Source organism: Xenopus laevis, chromosome 3L (assembly GCF_017654675.1).
Source record: "Xenopus laevis strain J_2021 chromosome 3L, Xenopus_laevis_v10.1, whole genome shotgun sequence".
NCBI lineage: Eukaryota > Metazoa > Chordata > Amphibia > Anura > Pipidae > Xenopus > Xenopus laevis.
In genome coordinates, this window is record NC_054375.1 from 115,940,090 (window position 1) to 115,957,079 (window position 16,990).

The following is a 16,990-nucleotide window of genomic DNA, read 5'->3' on the forward strand; positions in this document are numbered from 1 at the left end:
TGGACCTCCGGGGCGCTTACAATCTGGTCAGAATAAGAGAGGGCGATGAATGGAAGACGGCCTTTCGTACTCGTTACGGGCATTTTGAATACCTGGTCATGCCCTTTGGTCTCTGCAACGCTCCTGCAACGTTTCAACATTTCGTTAATGATGTTTTCAGAGACTTCCTTGATATATTTGTCATCATTTATTTGGATGATATTCTTGTTTTTTCTAATTCTTTGGAAGAACACAGATTACATTTAAAGAGGGTCCTGGCTCGTCTGCGCACTCATCAGCTGTATGCTAAGATTGAGAAATGTGTGTTTGAACAATCATCTGTGGACTTTTTGGGTTTCTGCATTTCTCCTCAGGGTATCCAGATGGACTCCAGGAAGATTTCTGCAATTCTTAACTGGCCAATTCCGTCTTCTAAAAAAGCAGTTCAACGTTTTATTGGCTTTGCAAATTTTTATAGAAAATTTATAAAGAATTTTTCTCAAGTTATCCTCCCAATCACTGAGTTGACTCGCAATAATCAAAAGATTTTTTGGTCCACACAGGCTCAGGGGGCTTTTGAGAAACTGAAGACACTCTTCACTTCGGGCCCAATTCTTCACCATCCAGATGTTTCCCTTCCTTTTATCCTGGAGGTAGACGCTTCAGAACTTGCGGTGGGTGCTTTGTTGTCGCAGAGAACTGGGTTTCAAGAGGACCTTCATCCTGTTGCTTTTTTTTTCTCGTAAATTGGCCAAGAGTGAATGCAATTATGATGTAGCTGACCGTGAATTACTCGCTATCAAGCTGGCACTTGAAGAGTGGAGGTATCTCCTTGAAGGGTCTAAACATCTGATTCTCATCTTTACGGATCATAGGAATCTGGAGTATTTACGTTCGGCCAAGAGCCTGAGACCTAGACAAGCAAGGTGGGCTTTATTTTTCATGAGATTTAATTTTCATCTCACATACCGACCTGGGTCTAAGAATGTTAAAGCAGGTGCTTTATCCCGAATGTTCTCTTCTGAAGACGAGGTTCCTTTGGCTCCTGAGACGATTTTAAACTCTAATAATTTCCTCCTGCTACAGTCTACCCTGGTAGATGGAATTAAAGACGCTTCCATAAACATCTCTGAACCATCATTAGTTTCCAAGGAGGGTTTTCTTCTTCATCAAGGTAAAATTTTTGTTCCAGAACAAATGCGGTTAGAGGTCCTTAGGAATATTCATGATTCCAAATTGGCGGGTCATCCAGGTATCAAGAAAACCATTATCTTGGCTAAGAGATTATTTTGGTGGCCTGGGATGGCTAAAGACTGTTTTAAATTTGTTTCATCATGTGAAGTTTGCTCTAGATCCAAGGACTCTCATTCTAGGCCTATTGGTCTTCTTCAACCCCTGCCAGTGCCTTCCCGTCCTTGGGGATCAGTTTCTTTGGACTTTATTTCTGATTTACCATTGTCCTGTGACAAAGTCATTACCAAGACTTCCTTCTGCCTCCGAGACGGCTGATACCTTCATTAAGGAAATAGTAAGACTTCATGGCCTTCCAGATGAGCTGGTGTCGGATCTGGGACCGCAATTCACTTCACAGTTTTGGAAATCGTTGTGTGGAGCACTCAAGATTTCGGTGTCCCTTTCCTCTGCCTTTCACCCTCAGTCCAACGGCCAGACCGAGCGAACTAACCAGACTCTCGAGCAATATCTGAGATGTTATTCTTCATACCTCCAAGACGATTGGGTGAATCTTCTTCCTCTTGCAGAGTTTGCTTATAATAATTCCCACCATTCTCTTACCATTGTTTCTGACATTTTAGTTCCTGCTGTCAAAGACCGATTAACTTTTCTATCCAATAATTTTAGAAAACTTCAAGAAAACATGAAGAAGGCTCAACAAAATTTCAAGACTTATGCCGATCGGAGGCGGAGAGGTGACCCAGAGTTCAAGGTGGGTGACTGTGTTTGGTTGTCAACTGTTAACCTGAAGCTTTCTTGTCCCAGTAGGAAGTTGGGTCAACGTTTCTTGGGTCCCTTTCCTATTATTCGTCAAGTCAATCCTGTGGCTTTCCAGCTTAAACTTCCAGCATCCTGGCACATCCATCCTGTGTTTCATGCTGCACTTCTGAAACCGGCCTCAACGTTCCGATTTCCTGGGCGTTCGGCTCCTCCTCCGCTTCCTGTGGTGGTCGATGGTCAAGAAGAATTTGAGGTTGAGGAGATCCTGGATTCCAGATTAAGAGACAAGCTTCTCCAGTACCTGGTAAGATGGAAGGGTTACGGTCTGGAAGAGAATTCTTGGGAACCAGCGTCTAACATCCACGCTTCGGAGTTGCTGGAAAAATTCCATGGAACTTACCCTGGTAAGCCTTCTGGTTGTCGCGTCCTGAGGCCGCTCCTTGATGGGGGGCAATGTAAGAATTTACGCATGCGTCCTGTTCGGCGCGGGCGCGCTAATGCGTGTGACGCGGGACGCCGGCGACGGTCGCAAAGGCGCCGGGGACGGTCGCGGGCGCAAGGACGTAGGCGGAAACGCCGGTGATGGACGTGCTGGCGTCAGTTCCGCGACGTCAGCGCAAAGACGCCAGTTTGGCGCCAAAGTATCAATACTTAAACCAAATCCAGACTGAGATGCATTGCCTGGTTATTAGGTTATTTTACTGAAACCCTAGCGTCTTATACTATTGAATTCTTGTTGTCGACCCTTGCCTGTACCTGGACTACGATTTCTGCTGCCTGCCTTGACTCTTCGGCCTGTCTCATCGTTCACGAACCTCGCTGCCTGCCTTTTGACCTCGGACCTCCTGACTACGACTTTGCCTAATCCTTTTGTACTTCGCCTGATCGTCTCATTGGCTACTCTCCACAACCCTGCTCCCTGTTCCACTCCAGGTGGGTAGCGGTTGTGTGAGGCGCTTGTGGGTTCAATATCTACAGCTCCAGCTCCTTCTATACTCCATTGTGGATCAATATGCTAAATGATCTATGTGCTATTGTTCTTCGTTCTTTGTTCAACTGTTAAAGAACTACTGGCGCCCATCATTGTGATATCGCACCCCATTACAGTTACACTACACCCTTGCGTCCACCGCGTTGCGAGGGCTTACCCCTGAGAAAGAGAGCTCATCTGTGGTCTCAGCCCACAAAGGAAAGTAGCTAAAACTACCCTAGCACAAGTCAGTTTACTATAGCGCTACACACACACACACACATATCTATATATATATATATATATATATATATATATATATATAACTGAGACATTTCCCCCCCCCCTTAGTATGCTACGTGATTATGAAGACAAACCACCACATCAGCACGGTAAACAGCTTGGCTGCTTTCCTGGAATTCTAATTGAAAATACTCACCTGTAGCACTGCAAGCTGCTTCTCCATCACAGGAAACAGCTGTGAGTAATGTATATACCTTGTTATCTGTGATTAAGATGCCTCGCTACTGTAGTACTGGCAAAGACAGCCGCATAAGTGCTTTCTTACAACTTTGCAGAATTAATGTCCCGTGAGAATCACAGAGGCATTGTAATGCTTTAGGTATGAGGCACAATGTATATTACCTGCTGCTTGTTATTCACTCCTGTGCCTTGCTTAATGGAACAAAGGAAATATTGAGGTAATATATCATCCCTTTATATTGCACTATGCTGAATATTATTTATGCTTTATGAACACCTGCTTCCCATATATATATTAATATATATATATCTGACGTGAAGGACCAGCACTCCATCAATAATATATATATATATATATATATATATATATATATATATATATATATATATATATATACATACATACATACATACATACATACATACATACATACATACATATATATATATATATATATACACTGGGCAGATGGGATCATAATTTGGCTGAAGCCACGATGTAAGCCATTGGTGCCTATTAAAACAAAAATGGTCACCTGAAATTGAAGAGACTCTCCCGGACTGTTTTGAAATGACAGATTGGGATGTTTTTTATGATGCTTATGTGGGGGATTTAAATGGTCTCACGAATTGTATGTAATGGAAATGGAAGTCGCTACTCACATTCAAGACGGCGATGGTGTCCAAGATGGTAACGGTGTCCAAAATGGCGACTCCCTGAACTATTGTCTGGACTATTGACTACTCTCTTGCCTTACCCTTCTGATACCATGAACTATGGTCTAACTACCTGCCTCCTCCTTGGTCCGCACTCCAACTGTGCCTTCAGGCCCTTACATTGTATTACTGATTATGTAAAGTTTTGTATAGACGCTGTAATCCCTACTAAGAAAGTACACTGTTTCTCTAACAATAAACCTTGGGTAACCAAGGATATTAAGGTGTTATTGAATAGGAAAGGTGATAGGGAGGAGATAAGGAATACTCAGAGGGATTTAAAGGTTAAAATTAAGGAGGGGAAAGAAATATACAGAATATTCATCTCAAGAAGCTTGAGATGAAACTCCAGCAAAGGAATGTCAAGGAGGTGTGGCGTGTTATGAATGCTATCATTGGCTATAGAAAGATGAGTGAACAGGAAGTTGAATGTGGAATTGAAAATGTCAATGAGATGAATCAGTTTTTTAATAGGTTTGAGGCTGATAATTTTTCTGAATGTCCTTAGTTGGAAAGTAATAATTTTAATGAGGGCATAGGTATTACTATTTCAGGTGATGAAGTAAGGAGGGAATTTTCTTCGATCTCTCCTGTGAAGTCTGCAGAACCTGATGGTTTAGGTCCTAGGATGTTAAAGGGCTCTGCTATTTTAATTTGAGTTTGACTAGCATGACTGTCCCTGTTCTTTGAAAGACTTCATGCCTGGTTCCTGTACCAAAGTGCAAGCACCCTAATACCCTTAATGACTATAGACCTATAGCACTGACATCTCATGTCATGAAAGCATTGGAGCGAATAGTTTTACAACAGCTTAGGAAGGTGGTGGAGTCATCCCTTGATCCATTGCAGTTTGCTTACCAGCCTCATCTTGGTGTGGAGGATGCCGCTATCTTATTGTTAAATAGGGTGTGTGCTCATTTGGAGGAGGCAGGTAGCTATGTTAGGATTATGTTCTTTTTAAGTGCTTTTTACACCTTACGCCTGCTTTGCTTGGGCCTAAACTTCTACAAATGAAGGTTGATGTTCACTTAGTGGCCTGGTTCATTAACTATCTAACTAGTAGGCCCCAATATGTAAGAAAGGGGACACTTTTATCTCCTTTTCTGTTCACACTATTTACTTCTGATTTTAGGTATTCTTCACAATTATGTCACCTACAAAAGTTTTCAGATGACTCTGTAATTGCGGCCAGTATCAGAGGGGGGCAGGATGCTGAATATAGAAGTGTAACTGATAGTTTTGTAGGGTGGTGTGCTGCAAACTGCCTACATTTAAATGTGGCCAAAACTAAGGAGTTATTCGTGGATTTTAGAAAGTTGACAACTGATCTTCAACCAGTCAGTATAAATGGGGTTGTTGTAGATGTGGTAGAGGAATATAAATACCTGGGTATTTTTATTGATAATAGATTGGACTGGGTCAAAAACATAGAGGTACTATATAGGAAGGGCATGAGTAGATCTTTCTTCCTTAGAAGATTAAGATCATTCCATGTTTGTAAGGAAATTATGCTAATGGTCATTCTGTGGTAGCTAGTGTTATGTTTTTTGGTGTGGTGTGCTGGGGAAGTCGACTCAAGTTAGCTGATGTAAATAGACTTAATAAATTGATTAGGAGGGCAGGTTCTGTTTTAGGTATGAGATTAGAGACCTTAGAGATGGTTTTAGAGAAGAAGATGTTGTCTAAATTGATGAGTATTTTCAGAAATGATTCTCATCCTTTACATGAAAGTTTGGAGTCATATCGTAGCTCCTTTAGTAATCGATTGATTTTACCCAGATGTACTACTAATCTTTATAAGAGATCTTTTTTTACCTGCAGCTATTGCTGTTTTAATTCTTCTCTTTCAAGCAGGTAATTGTGGTCTATTTATCTATCTATCTATCTATCTATCTATCTATCTATCTATCTATCTATCTATCTATCTATCTATCAACAAAAAAGAAAGTCCAGCAACACCAGGATTTTTCTTTTCATCTGTGTATTAAAGTTATATATGCAACACATATAACTCATGTATCATGTTGTCAGTCCTTGGGACAGGACCTGTTATCCAGAATTAAAATAAAATAAACCCAATAGGCTGGGTTTGCTTCCAATAAGGAAGTATTATTTCTTAGTTGGGATCAACAGTACAAGGTACTGGTTTTTTTTTACAGAGAAAAAGAAAATCATTTTTAAAAATGTTAATTATATTATTAAAATTAAGTTTATGGGAGATGGCCTTCCCTTTATTCAGAGCTGGATAATGGAATTTTTGGATTACAGATGCGACACATGTACAAGAAGCATGCATTGGAAAAATACATATACCTAATTGGGATGCCTGTTTGTAAAACAGTTTGAATAATATAAGTGAATGGGTTGCTTTTTATCCTTGCGTTTCATACTACAATATGAACATTACACCATATATCAGCATATGAAAATGCCCCTTTTTACCCTTCTTTGTGTGTATATGCTGGAATGTTTGTCTTTCAGTCTTGGTCTCAGTGATCTATAACCCTAAACAGCCGTTGTAGCTCTAAACAGCAGTGAATTATCATGTTCCATTCACCCTTAGACAACAGTTGAACTGTGACAACGGTCTTATAATATGCCTACTATTTATTCAAAACATATTCCCCAAATTATTTTATTGTTCTTTGGCCATTAGGTTTCAAAGACAGGCTTGAACATGGAAAAAATGCATATTTCTACCTAAAGTTGTTGTCCTTTTGCACACCAAAACAGTTTCTAGGTGATTTAGAGCGTGTTCCTCAGTTTTGCTACATGATATAAATGCATGATGAAATGAAACAATTCAGTAACAGTATCATTTATCCCATTCTGCCAAATTGTTTTCTGTGCCGTGGTTGTATGACATGAATCAAGTCTGGCTGCTCATGAGCTTTGGCAGGTTGAGATGAGACAGCGAGGAGTTATTGGAGCATAAGGAGCAGTTGTTGAAAGCATTGGAGTCACCTGGAGTGAAATGCGCAGTGAGCCCCTAACACTCTAGGAGGCAACAGAGAATTTAATTTGCAGCTATCCCCATGCCACCCAAGTGGGAAATTGAATTTTGGATTATGTGTGATTTTTCTATGGGATTTAACAAAAAAGAAAAAAGTTGTACAGTCTCCCAGTTTCCTTTATTCTGCAGGTGAATTTGCAGAGGAATTTAGTATAACACGTGCCTTTCAATAAAGGGGAATGCATGTGTATATATGAAATGTATGAAAACGTTTGGGAACCCCTCTTAATTCTTTGGAGTTTTGTTTATCATTGGCTGAGCTTTTAAAGTAGCACCTTCCTTGTAATATATAAGATGCCTTATGGAAACAGTAGTATTTCAGCAGTGACATAAAGTTTATTGGATTAACAGAAAATATGCAATATACATCATAGCAAAATTAGACAGGTGCCTAAATCTGGGCACCCCAACAGAGATATTACATCAATACTTAGTTGAGCCTTTTTTTGCAAATATAACAGCCTCTAGACGCCTCCTATAGTTTTGATGAGTGTCTGGATTCTGGATGGCAGTATTTTTGACTATTCGTCCATACATAATCTCTCCACTTCAGTTACATTTGATGTCTGCCGAGCATAGGCAGCCTGCTTCAAATCATCCCATAGATTTTCGATGATATTCAAGTCGGGGGACTGTGACGGCCATTCCAGAATATTGTACTTCTCCCTCTGCATAAATGCCTTTTAGGTTCATTGTCTTGTTGGAATATCCAACCCCTGCGTAACTCAACTTTGTTTAAATGCTTAAACATTATCCTGAAGAATTTATTGATATTGGGTTGAATTCATCTGACCCTCGACTTTAACATGGGCCCCAGTCCCTGAACTAGCCACACAGCCTCACAGCATGATGGAACCTCCACCAAATTTGACAGTAGGTAGCAGGGGTTTATCTTGGAATGCGGTGTTCTTCTTCCGCCATGCAAAGCACTTTTAGTTATGTCTCATCTAGTTTGTCTCATCAGTCCAAAGCACTTTGTTTCAAAATGACTGTGGCTTGTCTAAATGAGCTTCTGCATACAACAAGCAACTCTGTGTTTGCGTGAGTGCAGAAAGGGCTTCTTTCTCATCACCCTGCCATACAGATGTTCTTTGTGTAAATTGCGTTGAATTGTAGAACGATGTACAGATACACCATCTGCAGCAAGATGTTCTTGAAGGTCTTTGAAGGTGATCTTAGGGTTGTCTGTAATCATTCTCACAATCCTCCGCATATGCTGCTCCTGTATTTTGCTTGGTCTGCCAGACCTGGGTTTTTATAGGAACTGTGCCTGTGGCCTTCCATTATCTGATTACATTCCTTACAGTTTAAACTGACAGTTTAAATCTATGAGATAGCTTTTTGTAGCCTTCCCCTAATCCATGATACTGTGCAATCATTGTTTCCAGATCTTTTGAAAGTTGCTTTGAGGCTCCAATGCTGTCACTCTTCAGAGGAGAGTCAAACAGAAGCACAAATTGCAATTGGCCATCTTAAATACCTTTTATCATGATTGGACACACCTGCCTATGAAGTTTAAGGCTTAACGAGTTAATCCAACCAATTTGGTATTGCCAGTAATCAGTATTGAGCAGTTACATGAATTCAAATTAGCAAATTACATAATTTTTGTCAGTTTTTCACATTTGATTTAATTTCATACAACTGAATACTGCTTCACTAAAAATCTTTGTTCAAAAAACACCCCAGTACTCACATGTTCCTGGGAAATGAAAGATTGTTATCTTTTTTGTTGAAAATGGAGTAAACTATTATGCAGGCTGAGAGGGGTTCCCAAACAAATAACTATAGACGCATACAGGTTAAATGGTGGTGCAAGGCAACAACTTGTTCATTGGTTATTTTAGTCATAGGCTCTATTACTGTTTGTGACACAAAACACATAAGGCTATGCTGATGTGACTTCAATAAATATTTCACTTACAGTATTTTACTGCCTGGTGGAAGATTGCCTTTGTGAGTGCCTGTCCTTCAAATTTCTGGTTTGGTCTGCTCCCTATGCTAAAGGCGCAGGGCGGTGCACCTGAGCCTCTTCCCTGATTTCTAACTTGATTGGACTACTACCTGTGTTATTGTTATTGGTTATTTTAACCAGTTACAGAAACTCTATTTTAATCAGATAGCCTTTGATTAACTTCTCTTTTCACTCCATCCCCTTTTCACTCCATTTGAAGACAAGTTGCCTCCAAGTAATTAATATAATCTAGCTGAATATCAAGACAAATTATACATAAGTGATGGAGCAATGATACAGCAAGTACCAGAGTAACACAAATTGTACCTGCACCTTGAGAAAGGATTAATGGGGTAGTTTACCTTTGAATTAACTTTTACTAGGCATTGACATTTTGAGACAATTTGCAGTTGGTCTTTATTTTGTATGGTTTTTCAGTTAATTAGCTTTTAGTTTAGCAGCTCTCTATTTTAGTATTTCAGCTGCTATCTGGTTTCTATGGGTCATTTTTTCCCTTAGCAATCAGGCAGTGGTTTGAATTGTAGAGCGGAAATATGAATAGGAGAGGGCCCTACACAAAGCAATAGTTTTTGACGGCTGGGGTCAATGCCCCCTGTTTGAAAGCTAGAAAGATATAGAAGAGGAAGGACATGACAGGTATAGGACCTGTTATCCAGAATGCTCGGGATCTGAGGTTTTCCGAGGAACTAATCTTTTTTGGATCTTCCTACCTTAAGTCTACTAAACATTAAAGAAACCCAATAGGCTGGTGTTGCTTCCAATAAGGATTAATTATATCTTAGTTAGAATCAAGTACAAGCTATTGTTTTATTATTACAGGAAATCATTTTAAAAAGTTTGGATTATTTGTTTAAAATTGAGTCAGCCTTTCTGTAATTAGGAGCTTTCTGAACATATGGGTTTCTGGATAATGGATCCCATACCTGTAATTAAAAAAAAATATATGATAAATGAAAACCAATTGCATCGTTGGTAGGAATTGCCCATTCTATATAACATACTAAAAGTTAACTAAAAGCAGTCTGAACCATCAATAAAAATAAAATGCTTAGCAAGAAGTTCTAATGTGTCTGTGGTTGCTATCTACCATTAAAAAGAACCAGTTACATCACTGGTTCTGACCCAGTGTAGTTTGATTACTTGCATGCTCAAAAGTGTTCCTCTTTCACTTTTTACTGTCCAAAGCACAAACTGCACTAGAATGGGAATAGATTCTATGCACAAGCAATGTGTAAAGTAGCTGCTGCTTTCAACTTTGTCATCTCCTCAAATATATTATTTAAATAACTAAGGTTATACATTTATGGGATGATGTACTGTTGATAAAGGGTATAATGTAGTTTGAACTCCAGAAAACCTCACTTTGGTTCTTGTCACTTATCCTGGGCTATTAGGGTAAGTTTACATTTACTCGGGTGCAAGGGCATGCAATTCTGGGGTTATTTGGCTCTTTATAAGTGCTAATGTAACAGTAACAAGAAAACCAAGAGACATTCTGCAATAACCAATGCAGACGTTGCCTCGATTTGATATTAAAAGACTTATTAATTCTTCTATGTACTTTGCAGTCACACGGCCACATTCATGGATTACACAGGAAATTTGTTCCAGTTACTTTGATTGAGCGGATGAACTTGAAGGTGTAGGTAGCAGAGGTGCTTAATAAGATGTCACCGCTTACATCCGAGTAGTCCCCTGAAAGCTGTCTCTTCAACAATGGAAGAAGCATCACGATGACTGAATCAGGCTGGAGCATCTGCCCTGTTACAGTGATGGCTGCACATGAAATTACTTTTCATTTGACTTTGCCAGCAGTTGGTGGCTTTATAGAGGTTAGTAAGTGAGCAGCTGTCTTATTGCCATTTGATTGATTAGCCCTAATGAGTACTGTGTTTCATATTTATGGAGATTTGCTACATTACATCATGTGGAATGGTTACCAGAGTGCTGGAGTGACTTACTTGACCCCCAGTTGCATTCAGTGATATGTTATAACACTAGAACACTTCAGCTATTTTGAATTGAATGAATGCAAAAAGATAACTGAGTGGAGTCAGTATAGTGTGTTAAAGGAAAACTATACCCCTGAACAATGTAGGTATCTAGAAAATTACATTACATAAAACAGCGCATATGTAAAATCAATTTATAAGCTATAAAAATATAATTTTGTAGTAGTATATGCCTTTGGGTAATCCTAATTAGAAAATTGTCATTTTAAAAACTAAGATCTGCCCCCCTGGGACTATACAATTCACGGTGCACACAAACAAAACAAGGGCATACATACATGTAGGTCACATGAGCCAATTAATGGACAAATAATGAAGTTATGTCTTTTACTTCCACACGTCTTCCTGTTATAGTTAGAGCTGCAGTATTTCTGGTCAGGTGATCTCTGAGGCAGCACACAGACCATCACAAAATGGTGGTTCAAGACAAGAGATGTAAAAGGGCAATGTTTACTGATTTATTGGCAATATTTATATATATCTATATATATCTATATATATATATATATATATATATATATATATATATATATATATATATATATATATATATATATATATATATATAACATATATATATACTATATATATATATAAATATGTATTCTGATTTGGTAAGATACTTTATTCGGCCACTTAATATAATTGTTGGTTAATTATTCATTCTGGGGTTATACATTTTCCTTTAAATACAGTACGTCACAGCTCTTGAGTCTCAGTCATTGCAAACATTTGGGGGAAACGTATAATAATTGTAAAATTAATCAAGCCATGCAGGATATGAAGTGAATAAGAGAGATGTTTTTGTGCAATGACGCTCCTTACTTGCCATGGAATATTTAGGGATCAATATTGCACATAACTTTAGTTTACAAAACACTCAAATGAAAATATTCAGTTATGAGGAGCATATAAATGGAATCACAGTTATTGGTGTGTTTATCTATCTACGTCTGTAGCATCCTAAGAGCCAAATAATGAAAAAGCCGTCTAAAATGTTCAGCCAAGCTATTGTGTCTGATTATGGGCCTGATTCCAGATGATGGGAAAAGATATCCTCAGATGAAATGCCTAATTTCCCTACAGACTTCAGATAGAAAAACATTGCTTTTCATGAAAACCTATCAATCTAGCCATCCAAAACAAGTGGCATGACTGATGCTCGCACCTTTATCAGTTTGTTGCATAGAACTCTCATCAATTTTGTAGCTTTCCTTAATATTCTTTGCTAGGCCAGTAGTTTGCATTATATAGTATCTATAAAAGGACACAAACAACTTAGATTAGAATGCTTTATTTTGCCTTAATAGAATGCATCTTAAATTATCCTTCTAAAACATAAGTCCCAGAGATTTCTAGTTATATAAGCTTCATTTCATTTATTATAACCATTCAATATGACATTCTTCTTACTGCTGCCTTTCTCTGAAGTGCTCTGGAAAATGTATTATTATCCTTTATCTATATAGCCCCAACACATGATTTACAGAGATTATACATCACTCCCATCAGTCCCTGCCCCAGTGGAGCTCACAACTGGTCCCTTTCACATTCACACATGCTATGTTCAGTTCTATCCAGAACAAACTCGCTTTGCTGTATATTTTTGGAGAGTGGGCGGAAACCATGTACCGGCATTCAAACTAGAAGCCCAGCACTGCAAGACAGCAGCATTAATTACTGTACCGCAAGGATTATCACAGAAGACAAATGACTCATGAAAGCAATACTTCAACCTCTTTGTAAACGTTTACTGAAGTAAAAAGATGTGTTTTGATAAGCAATTCATTTCACTAAAGGGTTCCTCTTTAATTTGAAAAACCAGAGACACCGATAGACATCACCAACACTCTCTCTAACATATTGCTGCATATTCCTGATGGGTACTATTATATACAGATGTCATCTATCATATTTATATAAACCCTATTGGGCTGAAAAGTTACACTTTGGGGGTTATTTACTAAAATCCGAATTTATCTCATCTTTTTAATTAAAAAAAAAACACGACCAATCTCCCATACTCAATTTTATCTTATTTATTATTAAAAAAAGCTCAATTTAATTGGTTTGGGTAAAAACTCCAAAACATATGATTTTTCTGGGTTTTTATTCCTGAATTGCTCGATTATTTCAGGCTTTTTCCCCAAAAAGCCCGAAATGGTTAGATTTTCGGGGTAAACCCAGCGCAGACCACAGAAAATTCAAAATAGGTAGGGACCTCTGCCATTGACTTATACATAACTTTGGCAGGTCTGCGATGGCGGATATTTGCGGGCTTTTTACAGCATCAGGCTTTTATAAATCTTAAAAAATTCCAGTTTAAAAAAAAAAAAGTTTAGTAAATAACCCCCTTTATGTATCTTGGAGTACTGTAAAAGATAAACAACACCTGATTGTATGGTATGGTGGTATGTTACCGCAGCACACTATAGTAGGAAAGGAGGAATGAAGACAATATGTCTTTAGCAGGCTTAGAATTCCTCCTATTGTTCTTGCGGAAGAGAATCGAGTTTTTAAAGGAATTCTGACCAGCAAATCGCAGTACATTTTTGTTTGTCTAACGTCCTTTGAAGATAATTTTAATTCCAGCTGTCGTGATCTTAGATCAATGCCACCTTGATTAGCTATAGGCTTTCCTTCCCACTCTCATTCAGGGGGGTATTTCTGCCTCTAGTTTACACTCTTTTCTTGGTGAAAATGAGATTTCTGATTGGACTGAGCCCCTGCTGTCTTTATCATTGACAAGGCGGAAGCCAGTTTTGCTATGTTCCGTAGCCTGAAACAGAAAAACAGAGAAATGTATTTCATCAGAAAGAGATGTTAGGATGAAGAGGTGCTAAAGCTGTGCCATAACGTGATGTATAAAATTCTTTTGCTTTTTAGCTCACTAAATTAACAGCTTTAATGCTGGAAAGAACAGCGGATTATGGTACTTGCCTCTGCAGGGTTCAGCTTCTATAAAGCTGTAGAGCCTATCACATAGCTGGAATCTGTTGCACACACACATGGATTCATACAAGTCTGGTCAATGGAAAATCACCTATATTCTGCTTTATGGTTAGTGAACGTAGAGTGGAAACTGCTACTCATAAACATTATTGGAACTGAACAAGAAGGTTATATAGTTATAGACTGACACATTTCCAATATTTAAGGTGCAAAATGTCACTTTTTCTACCCCATAATATTTAAATATTACAGTTTTTTCAACTTAAAACATAGAGTATAAAGCTCTAACTTTTATGGTAATATTTTTTCCAATATTACTTCAATTATTTTGATCTTTTTTAATAATGGACCAAGACATCGACTTAACTAAAATATTACAGATATTAAACCAGGAATTTACTGCTCAGAGCTTTTGAAATGCAGAAATCTCCGGTGGGAGAATGCCACACTTTTTTGGGCCAAACGAAAATAGTTTATCACAAAACAAAAATGTTATCAAACCAGTTCAAATTCTTGTGAAATAATGAGATTTCAGTAAAATGTTATCATTTTAAAGAAATTTCCATTTCAACATTGACCAATTATTTTGGCATCACTAATAGGCTTATTTATGAAAAATCTAATTTGTGAGGTTTTAGAGATTTTTTTCTACTTCCAATAGAGTCAATTTTAAAAAGCTTGAATGTTTGCTTATAAAAATCGAAATAAAAAACTCGATTGAATACAATCATGGTTTTAAAAATCTCAAATACCTCGAATTTATGAGTTTGAACCTCAAAAAAAACCTCAAAAGTCTTGAATTCAAAAAATGGCTTTAATTTTGCCTAGGACAACTCCCACAGACTTCTATATTAACTTGAAAGCTTTTAGCTGCTGGAGTTTTACATTCAAGTTTTTTTGTGCTTAATAAATACCAAACAGTCGAGTTTTTTTTAAATATAATTCTAATTTGTGAGTTTTTGTGCAAAAATATTTGAATTGTAGCAGAAATTCGAATTCCAACGTTGATAAGTCAACCCCAAAGACTAATGGGTTATTATTTTTTCCACTATTTTTTTGTGTGCTAGAAAGCATGAATTTGAATAATGCGAGAATAAGCAAGAGTTTTTGATGTTTATTAAAAACAAACAAAAAAAAAGTAAAAAAAAAAATTGAATGTAAACTTTGGCATCTAAAAGCTTGCAAGGTCATATATAAAACAGTGGGAACTGTCCTAGCTAAAATTCAAACATTATTTTTTATTATTACTATATATAATTTGAGGTTTTCAAACCATAATAAATGATAAATGTATTACAGTTTTGAGGTATTTGTATTTTTTTCTCAGTTTATTCTAAGACGTTTTTTATATTCCTGATTCTTTAATAAACAAGCAAACATTTGTGTTTCTGAACATGAATTAAAGTAATGAGTAGGGATGCACCAAATATCCTTAGATTTGACTGATTACCGTACCATATCCTAATTTGCACATGCAAATTAGGGACGGGAAAAATGTTTTCCATGTTTTGTGATGAAAAGTGACGTGATTTACCTTCCTGCCCCAATTTGCATATGCAAATTAGGATTCAGGTTCGGCCATGCACAATGATTGGGCTGAATCCTGGAATTGGTGCATCCCTATTATTGAGAGACTTATTACCTCACAATAGCCACAAACAAAAATAACTCGAGTAACATATAAAAGCAGTAGGTGCCTGTTTGTGCAGTTCTAAAGGATGATATTGCCAGTGTTGGCACTTTCTGTGTTTCTGGTCGGCTCTTTGAGCTGTGCTGTGCCGCTGTTTACATGGCAACACGTGATAAACAAAAAAAATGTGTGCAGGTGTTTGTAAGGTAATATCATTTGTATGGTTCTGGGCAACACTAAAGCCAAGGATAACCGATAAGTTTTGTTTTGTTCTTTTTTACTGAATTGCCTAGAGAGCGTGTGACATTATTCCTGCTCCCCAGAGCCAAAGCATCGGTGCATTTGACCCTTTCTGACATTTCACTCTACTCCATAAAACCCCTTGGGCTACACGTTGATTTATTCCATGGGCATCTTGTGACTTCTACCTGTTGCTCAGATATTCCTGCATGCTGGGCATTATTGTTATTATTAGCAGCTAAAAGGAATGGAGTCTGGGCATCCTTGATCCTTGCTGTATCTGTTATTTGCAATTATTTGCAATTAAACAGGGGTTAAGCATATTTGTGTTACTTTCTGATCATCATTACTGGACAAGACGTGACGACAATATAATTCAGCTCTACAGCTCCCTTTCACTGTGTTGTAATCCCAGTATGAGAGAGAGAGAGAACACTTCTGGTTTCCATGCAACTATTTCACAAGGACAAACTAACTTCACAGCTACATAATAGAAAAGGATAAATTCCACAAAAGAAGCAGTCTTATCAGAGTGCTTTATTTTTTTATATGATAATAAAGAAAAATAGTAAAGACAATAGGCCATTTTCACATTGAAATAGCACTATAGCATCTTTTAGTTTTTAAGGACAAATCTAAAACCAACTAGCATATCTCGCTGCAAGTTTATTAACTCTCGGTTAGCAAGGAATGCAAAATCAAAGCCCTGTTATACAATAAGGGGCCGATTCACTAAGGGTCGAATATCGAGGGTTAATTAACCCTCGATATTCGACTAGGAACTAAAATCCTTCGACTTCGAATATCGAAGTCCAAGGATTTAGCGCAGATAGTTCGATCGAACGATCGAAGGATAATTCCTTCGATCGAACGATTAAATCCTTCGAATCGAACAAAGGAATTTAAATCCAACGATCGAAGGAATATCCTTCGATCAAAAAAAGTTAGCCAAGCCTATGGGGACCTTCCCCATAGGCTAACATTGACTTCGGTAGCTTTTAGATGGCGAACTAGGGGGTCGAAGTTTTTTTAAAGAGACAGTACTTCGATTATCGAATGGTGGAAT

General features: G+C 37.8%; 1 long non-coding RNA gene across 1 annotated transcript in view; it reads right to left on the minus strand.

The window, feature by feature from the left end:
• Positions 1-13,109: 13,109 nt before the first annotated feature.
• Positions 13,110-16,990, minus strand: part of LOC121401564 — an 85,550-nt gene continuing 81,669 nt past the window's right edge. Inside the window, exon 3 of the long non-coding RNA XR_005966361.1 lies at positions 13,110-13,881. This is a non-coding gene — a long non-coding RNA (uncharacterized LOC121401564). The remainder of the gene's footprint in view (positions 13,882-16,990) is intronic.